Here is an 8,922-nt window from a genome sequence, read left to right on the forward strand (position 1 = left end):
CGGTGTAAACAGAGGTGAGGTTGTGGCTGTGTCAAAAAAGTCAAACATTCTGCTGTGATGATCTCTCCGTGGCAGTAATGTGTTCGTCGCCAGGGTCAATATGTTGAGAAATAAGTGTCTAGTAATGAAGAATAAAGATATGGAATGTTAAAAATCTTTGAGGGTTTTCACATACAAATTCGGAGGCATTATTTTTCAGCACGCTCTCGGATATTTGTACCACTTTGAGAGAAGACGGTCAACGCCTTCATGGAAAAACGTTCGCAGTTGCCTGTGGAACCATGGTGTGCAACCCTTCGTCCGAAGCAAATCGGCGGCCATGAATGTCTTTCTCCAGGGCTCCAAAAATATGGCAATCGCATGGAGAGAGGTCGGGACTGAATGGAGGATGTGTGAGGGCTTCCCAGGGAATCTTGTACAGCGAAGTCGAAACAACTTTGACATCTGTGGTCCCAACCTAAAGAAAGACATTCGTGGACGTCGATATGCTTTGCACGAAGCGGTGCACTCCTAGGTAAAATCATTGATTTGTAGGCAACAGCAAACGTGTTTCCATGAAGTCACTGATCATCTTGTCTGACAGTGGGATAAATGTATTAACAGTTATGGTGATTATTTTTGAAATGCTACAGTTTAATTACTTCTTTCAATCTGTCTCCTTTTCATTTGATGGCTCTTAAGCATGTTAAGCAGCCCACCCACGCTGCAGAATTTTCGCTGGGACTCCCTTACACATCTTCCATACAGTCTTGACCTCTTCCCAAGTGGCCGTCGACTTGCTTCGGGGGAAAAGGTGCACACCTGCGTACAATTGGGGTTTCGTAGACAATGCAAGCGTTTTTCCGTGAACACACTGACCGTCTTGTCTCACATTGGCATAAATCTGTTAACAGTTAAGGCGATTATTTTTGAAATAATAAACTGTTTACTTATTCTCCGTCTGTCTCGTTTTCATTTTATTCCGCTTATATACAGGACTGTAGTCGAATTAAATCGGGTGATGCTGAGGGAATTAGATTAGGAAATGAGACACTTAAAGTAGTAAATGAGTTTTGCTATTTGGGGAGCAAAATAACTGATGATAGTCGAAGTAGAGAGGATATAAAATGTAGACTGGCAATCGCAAGGTAAGCGTTTCTATAAGAAGGGAAATTTGTTAACATCGAGTATAGAATTAAGTGTCAGGAAATCGTTTCTGAAAGTATCTGTATGGAGTGTAGCCATGTATGGAAGTGAAACGTGGACGAAAAATAGTTTAGACAAGAAGAGAATAGAAGCTTTCGAAATGTGGTGCTACAGAAGAATGCTGAAGATTAGACGGGTAGATCACATGACTAATGAGGAGGTATTGAACAGAATTGGGGAGAAGAGAAATTTGTGGCACAACTTGACTAGAAGAAGGGATCCCTTGGTATGATATATTCTGAGGCATGAAGGGATCACCAATTTAGTTGGTTGGTTGGTTGTTTGGGCCAGGAGACCAGACTGCGTGGTCATCGGTCTCATCGGTTTAGGGAAGGATGTGGAAGGAAGTCGGCCGTGCCCTTTCAGAGGAACCATCCCGGCATTTGCCTGGAGTGATTTAGGGAAATCACGGAAAACCTAAATCAGGATGGCCGGACGCGGGATTGAACCGTCGTCCTCCCGAATACCAATTTAGTATTGGAGGGCAGCGTGGAGGGTAAAAATCGTAGAGAGAGACCAAGAGATGAATACACTAAACAGATTCAGAAGGATGCAGGTTGCAGTAGGTACTGGGAGATGAAGAAGCTTGCACAGGATAGAGTAGCATAGAGAGCTGCATCAAACCAGTCTCAGGACTGAAGGCCACAACAACAACAATATACAGGACGTATCGGGTATAAGTGCAATTATTTCTATTGATGACTGAGTACGGGGTAATGAACGACATGACAAGAGTTTTTACGTCATTTGCAGACTATTAATTATAGCTGTTACAAGGTTGGCTATTATCTCCAAATACATGTGGCATGAACTAGGCACTATGCTTATATCCCCCCATAAAGCCGGTAGGCTGTTGAAGTATGGATATGCGGATGCAAAACGGTTAGTCTTTTCCCGACCCGCGTATAGCTATACAGAAAACACCAGGTCGAAAAACTTTGTGATGTGCTTGAGGGAAAACCTTTCAATGCAGGGAAAAAAAGAAACATCACACTGAGGTTTGCACATATCAAGATAGCACATATAAAAATATCCCGCACTTATACCCGTAACACCCTGCATTTATTTCCAGACGCGTTTCGGCTTTCGGATTAAGAAGTTTTCAGTAGACTTAATAGTTATTCGTTTCCCCGGCCGAAATGTGCATTTTCTCTCACACGATCATAAGTTAGAGGTCGCTTTTTCACTTCGTTTATAAAAACATGCAGGCATTTTTCATGTCACGATCTTCATCTTTTGTAGTTTTCATATTTTGTAAGCTGATTGCTGTGGAACCTCACTATTGATCTGTCACTACCTGCAGATTTCTCTTACGATAACTGTGAGTGATTTCTGTCAGAACTATGTTTTCACTTCATGCTGACGTGATTTTACAATGTAAGTGTCTATCTTGACATTAAGCTCTTTACTGTTCAACAGTATTTACACTTCAGTTTCCTGAAATTTACTCAGTTTTTGACGTTTATCTTTCTTTCAACCTCTGACAGAATGAAAGGGCACGACTGTTTAATGTCACTTAATCCTAAGGCGACCGTCCTTTGCCTTTGCCTTCGGTCTACCCACACGTAACAAAGTGTGATCAGCGTCAGTTTTACACTAAACTTTTCTCTACTTTTCCACGTTGCAAGTAGACTCTGTTAACTGCGTGAAGCTGAAACGCACCAGTCGCTTGACGCGATGACACTAAATTCCGAGTAAGGCAGGAATCAGTCGGTTTCACCTTGAAATCAGATAAATTATAAATTCTAAATATTGTAATTACGCTGAAAGCAGCAGTCGGATTTACGATAGTAAATGCTGTTGAATTATTACGGTATGTTGATAATTTTTTGGACTGTCAAATTACAACTGAATGAAACACAATTTTCGAGCCATATGCGTTTCGCCTTTATCCTTTGCAAAGTGTTTTCAATTACCTGGAATATGTACAGATTTCTACTATTTAGTTCATGGCCGGCCGGAATGGCCGAGCGGTTAAAGGCGCTACAGTCTGGAACCGCACAACCGCTACGATCGCAGGTTCGAATCCTGCCTCGGGCATGAATGTGTGTGATGTCCTTAGGTTAGTTAGGTTTAAGTAGTTCTAAGTTCTAGGGGACTTATGACCACAGCAGTTGAGTCCCATAGTGCTCAGAGCCATTTTTTTTTAGTTCATGTTTATGGCAATGTATATTTTTTCTATGTGAATTTTATCTTCTGATGTGCTTTGTTGATTTCAGAATGGAGTTCATTTATCTTTTTCATTTGGCTCATCTACCAGATAAATAACGTCATCCACGTATTATAACCCTCCTACCTATCCGGCTAATCACGCTTTTCTATATGGGTGTGTATCTGAAGTCCCTATCTGTGGTGAAAAGGCGTCTACTCCGAAGAATAATGCAAAACCGAGAGAAGTAGATAAAATTACAACCGAATCGCCACTGCAACGACGATTAGAAACAAAGTTCGGTCAGCTTTATGTATTTTTAATTACTTAAACTAGTTCTTAATTACCAGTAGTTAGTGGAAAATTTGGAAAAAAGGTTTCAAGAGTATGTCATTAATGAAATAACCAACGGTCGCCAGTTCCTCACCGGAACAAGAACATGAATAGTTAAATTGAAACTGAACTTTATGCTCGTAAGAATAGTTATTGGTGTCATGACGCACGAACAGTACCTAACGCTCACTTTCCAGTACTTCTCTCCACACATATCACTGTAGTCAGATTATAATCAAATAGCAAACACATACAACATATCATGTTTATTTTCAAAGATCCATTAAAATAAGATTGTCTACTGGGTGTGGACACAAACCTTTGGTTACGTTACTCACTGTAATACCGACAGTCGTAATATTAGCAAGCAGAAAGATTGTTTAAATTTACTCATTGGTAAGGACTGCGATTTACGTAGCAGTTACTTTAATATTTCTTTGTAGTAAAATTACAAATTATGCCACAATCTATTAATTAGAACTGTGCTTTGAGAAAATGAAATTCAATGTCCAAATTACGTTAAGTTTTACTACCATTTTTTTATTATGGAAATTACTCTATTTTTAATAAATGAATTAATACTGGCTTTTGAATCATTCTGTTTCTGACATTATTCATACTACAACCAAAGATTTCCAAAAGTTGGAAAAATTATGTTTTGATAAACTAATAAATTGATGTTCACTTCATTTTCAGTTCATTTTCTGATTATCTCGGTTCATACAAAGGGATAGATGGATACTACTTGGATAACGACTTAGGAAAATTATTTACGTGACAATATGCACGAAAACAATGTTACTCGAACAATAAAATTCCAACTACACTGGTCAGTCTATTGCACTTCTAGTTATAAAAAGTCTACATCTTACTTCACTTCATGATGCCGTTGGTTCGTCGAGTGGCTTCATTTAGCGGTAAACAGGGCAGAGGTTGATATTCCTGCCATATCATAGCCAATAACAAGGATCCACGGTACTCTTGATGTTATGTGAATTACTCTTGCTGCATTTGTACGCAGCCCAGTACATGCCATAGCTTGCCCATATTAAACATCCGCCAAAATCACCAATTGAGTTTGCACTGCTCAGCACTTCGGAAACAGACTTTTTGTCTCCGCACTTTTGCATAGCCACACCGGCGAATACACACAACCAGCGACATCAATCATCTCCTCCGACTTCCAACTTGTACTTTTTTGGCGCGCTCGCACGCCCCGCGACAATGCATTTGCAATTAATTACTCTCTTTGACAATATCTTTTCCCTGACTAGGCTAGCATGTCTAGTTACTAAATATTAAATTCCATGCGTAGTCTCTTTCTTAAATAACAAATGGCATTTGTAACTCGACAACATATTTACAAGAATCATACTCAGCACAACCACTAAAACACACTTCGCAAAACACGTAGAAAATGTATGATCATCCACAGAGTTGTGGCGTTACAGTATCTGCACCAACATACTAATTTAAATCTTTCATTACTGCTTGTCTTTTCAGATATCCGATTTTCTAAATGTTTACTAATGTTCCTGATGTTGGGGATCCCTTGGGCAATCCGTCACTTTGCAGATAATATTCATTCTCGAACTGGAAGTAGTTTTGTTCTGTTCTCAATCTGAAAAAATGGTTCAAATGGCTCCGAGCACTATGGGACTTAACTGCTAAGGTCATCAGTCCCCTAGAACTTAGAAGTACTTTAATCCAGCTAACCTAAGGACATCACACAGATCAATACCCGAGGCAGCATTCGAACCTGCGACCGTAGCGGTCGCGCGGTTCCAGACTGCAGCGCCTAGAACCGCTCGGCCACCCCGGCCGACCTCTCAATCAGCACATTAGTTATTTCTGTTATTGGTTCTGTAATGAGGATGCTATGGGATGTGAGTTTTGTTCTATGATTTCTACTGTGTTTGTGATAGGAATGGAGGTATACATATTTTCAATGTCTAACGAAATCAGTGATGCTGTGTCTGGTACATTGACCCAAATGTAAACTAAGCAGTAAAAGTATGTTCATATTCCAGACCACTGAAGAATCCCTGCAAAGAATGAAGGGGAAACGCGGATGGCACGAAAATTGTGTTCCATTCACTTGTAATTAGACGGTTCAAAATTTAAAAAAAATGGTTCAAATGGCTCTGAGCACTATGGGACTTAACATCTATGGTCATCAGTCCCCTAGAACTTAGAACTACTTAAACCTAACTAACCTAAGGACAGCACACAACACCCAGCCATCACGAGGCAGAGAAAATCCCTGACCCCGCCGGGAATCGAACCCGGGAATCAAAATTAAAAGTTATCAACATGGCGTGATATTCCACGTAACTGAGGACGACAGAACTACAAAGGTTGAAGTGGTTGAATTAGACTCTTTTGAAACTAATATACAAGTAGCAGTAATTAATGTTCTTCTAATTGAAAAATGTATAGTTGAGACCGGTAAGTCTGTAATTTATGGAACTATGGGAAGAGACTATACTACATTTAGTGAGTGTTTTTTGAGAATTCATTTGGGTGACAAGAGAATTACGGTATCTTAAATGGTCCAGGAAATGTCTGAGGTGAACAGCGTAGCTAAATCACATTTTATATTGCTCTGTAAAGATTTGCTACTGTGGACAGAATGTCCACAGCAAGGCCCCCACACTGCCTTGTCTCACCACTACGCGCTGTAAAGAGACAAGAGAGGAAACAGGTTCTTTCGTTTCTGTCTTAATTTCGTCACCCTGATTAAGCCATCACGGTATCGTAGAAGTGCTTGTTCGAGACGATATCTCTGTTTCATTCCGCGCGTGACTCTGATGTTGACTGTGCCCGTTACTAATGTGCTCTTGATGTAACATTCCAGCTCTCGAAATTCTGTAAGATTTCGTTAGCCGAGGCAGTTAGAGTCTGAGACCTTACAAATATGTATCTCCTAATGATCTCTTCGCAGTGGACATTCCGTGCGTAATCAGCCCAGACGGTTTAGCGGCGAGCTCTAATGACGATTAACGCGTCGCCTGTAAGTTAGATGGAGGCGGATTCGAACACAAATCTGGAAGCACTGTTTCTGGCGCTGCAGCGGGTTATCTAACGTTTGTCCCGCACGGGACGAGGTCACCCAGCTGTAGCTTGAGAGCATTTTGTCGAGCTCGTCTCCACTGGAGGTGCTTCCGTAATTTGGAAAGGGCAGCAGCGCAACCATCCAGCCGTCTGTTCGCTTTATCTCGGCGACAGCGCCTGTCGCCACTGTGTCTCCGTGGCGCAATTAACGCCCGGGCTATTAGCGCTTAATTGGAGGCAGTTGCCGGCTACTGTCTAATTGAACCTTCGGCGGTGCAGTAATGAAACTATCACCGCCAGCGGCCGCAGTGCCCCCGTTCCTCCAGGACGTACCGTGTCCCTAATGAGCCGCTGCTGACTCCAGCATAACTTCCAGTCATCCCTCCGTCGATAGCGACCGGCTACCGTGACTCTGCGACAGAGCCGAAATACTCCACCTGCTATTGGTAGCAGTTCCAGTTACAATCCTGCTCATCCTCTTGCTAGACCGTGTGAACTTTACTGTTGCTTGTGAAAATTACAAGAGTATGACTGCATCATCCCAACCTGCAAGAAGTACACATTCGTCCTCACAAACAGTAATGGTAAGAGAACCTTTTAGCAATTCAGTTACTTAAGTCATCATCAGGAGAGTGCACTGTACCCCGGTTGGTGAATAACAGAATATTAATTTTTATGAGGTTTTTTTGTGACGATAACTTAAATACCATACTCTGAAGTGAGAAAACTCATGTGATACCTCCTAATAGGACCTCCTTCTGCCCGGTGTAGTGCTGCAGTTAGATGTGGCGTGGACTGAACAAGTCGTCGGAAGTCCCCTACTGAAATATTGGGCAATGCTGCCTCTATAAGTCCTCCCGAACAGGCCATGAAAGCCCAACGACACCGACCGGCCGCCGTGTCATCCTCACCCACAGGCGTCATTGGATGCGGATATGGAGGGGCATGTGGTCAGCGCACCGCTCTCCCGGTCGTATGTCAGTTTCAGAGACAGGAGCCGCTACTTCTCAATCAAGCAGCTCCTCAGTTTGACTCACAAGGGCTGAGTGCACCCCACTTGCCAACAGTGCTCGGCAGACCGGATGGTCACCCATCCAAGTGCTAGCCCAGCCCGACAGCGCTTAACTTCGGTGATCTGACGGGAAGCGGTGTTACCACTGCGGCAAGGCCGTTGGCATGCTGCGTGTATAGTCATCCATAATTTCGAAAGTGTTGCTGGCGCTTGATTTTGCGTACACCCTGACCTCTCGATTATTTCCCGTAAATGTTTGATCGGATTCATGCGGATGGTCAAGTCATTCGTTCGAACTGTCCAGAATATTCTTCAGACCAATTACGAACCGTTATGGCCCAGTGACATGGCGCATTGCCATCTAGAAAAGATCCATCATTGTTTGGGAACAGGAGATCCACCTAATGGCTGCAAACGGTCTCTAAGTAGCTGAACGGAACCGAGAACCCAGTCCATTCCATGTAAACACAGCCCATACCAGCTTGCACAGTGTCTTGTTGACAGCTTGGGTCCAAGTCTCCGTGGGTTTGTGCCGCACTCGAATCCTACTCTCAGCCCCTAACGGCAGAAACAGTGACTCATCGGACCAGACCACGGTTTTCAGTGGTCAGGAGCCCAGCAGAGGCACTGCAGACGATATCGTGCTCTCAGCGAAGGCATTCGCTTTCGTCGTCTGCTTCCATCGCCCGTTAACCCTAAACTTCGCTGCACTGTCCTGACGGATACGCTCGTCGTAAGTCCCATATTGATTTCTGCGGTTCCTCCACGCAGTGTTGTTCGTCTGTTAGCACTTGTAAGTGGGTTGCCTCTGTGTTTGTGTTGGCAGCGCTGTGTAGCGCTTTGCATTGGATCTCTGACTGCGCTTTCTTTGTAAGAGACTCTGTGGCTGGTCGAACTCGTTGGTAGAAGTTAGTCGCCAGCAGTGATGGAAGTGCTGTTGGGCGGTTGGAGGCGAATAGCCATCAGTGATGCATGTTAAATGTGAGAAGTTAGCATTGCTGGAGGGTAGAGGTCTGAAGTGTTAACGTGGGCTAACGATCTGGAAGTATCCGACTTGGAAACCGAAAATTATTCATAATTATATATCTTTGTACTGGATGTCAACGACGATTTATATTCATGTTTGAATTGGATGTCAAATTATTAAGGTAAAAAATACATTATTTTGGTTTGTAACAAAATCTTTCCT

The 8,922-nt window shown here is 42.8% G+C and overlaps 1 pseudogene; it reads right to left on the reverse strand.

Moving 5' to 3' along the window:
* Positions 1-7,779: 7,779 nt before the first annotated feature.
* On the reverse strand, positions 7,780-7,897 carry LOC124596882 (annotated as a pseudogene).
* Between the last annotated feature and the right edge of the window lie 1,025 nt (positions 7,898-8,922).

This window comes from Schistocerca americana, chromosome 2 (genome assembly GCF_021461395.2).
Source record: "Schistocerca americana isolate TAMUIC-IGC-003095 chromosome 2, iqSchAmer2.1, whole genome shotgun sequence".
Lineage (NCBI taxonomy): Eukaryota > Metazoa > Arthropoda > Insecta > Orthoptera > Acrididae > Schistocerca > Schistocerca americana.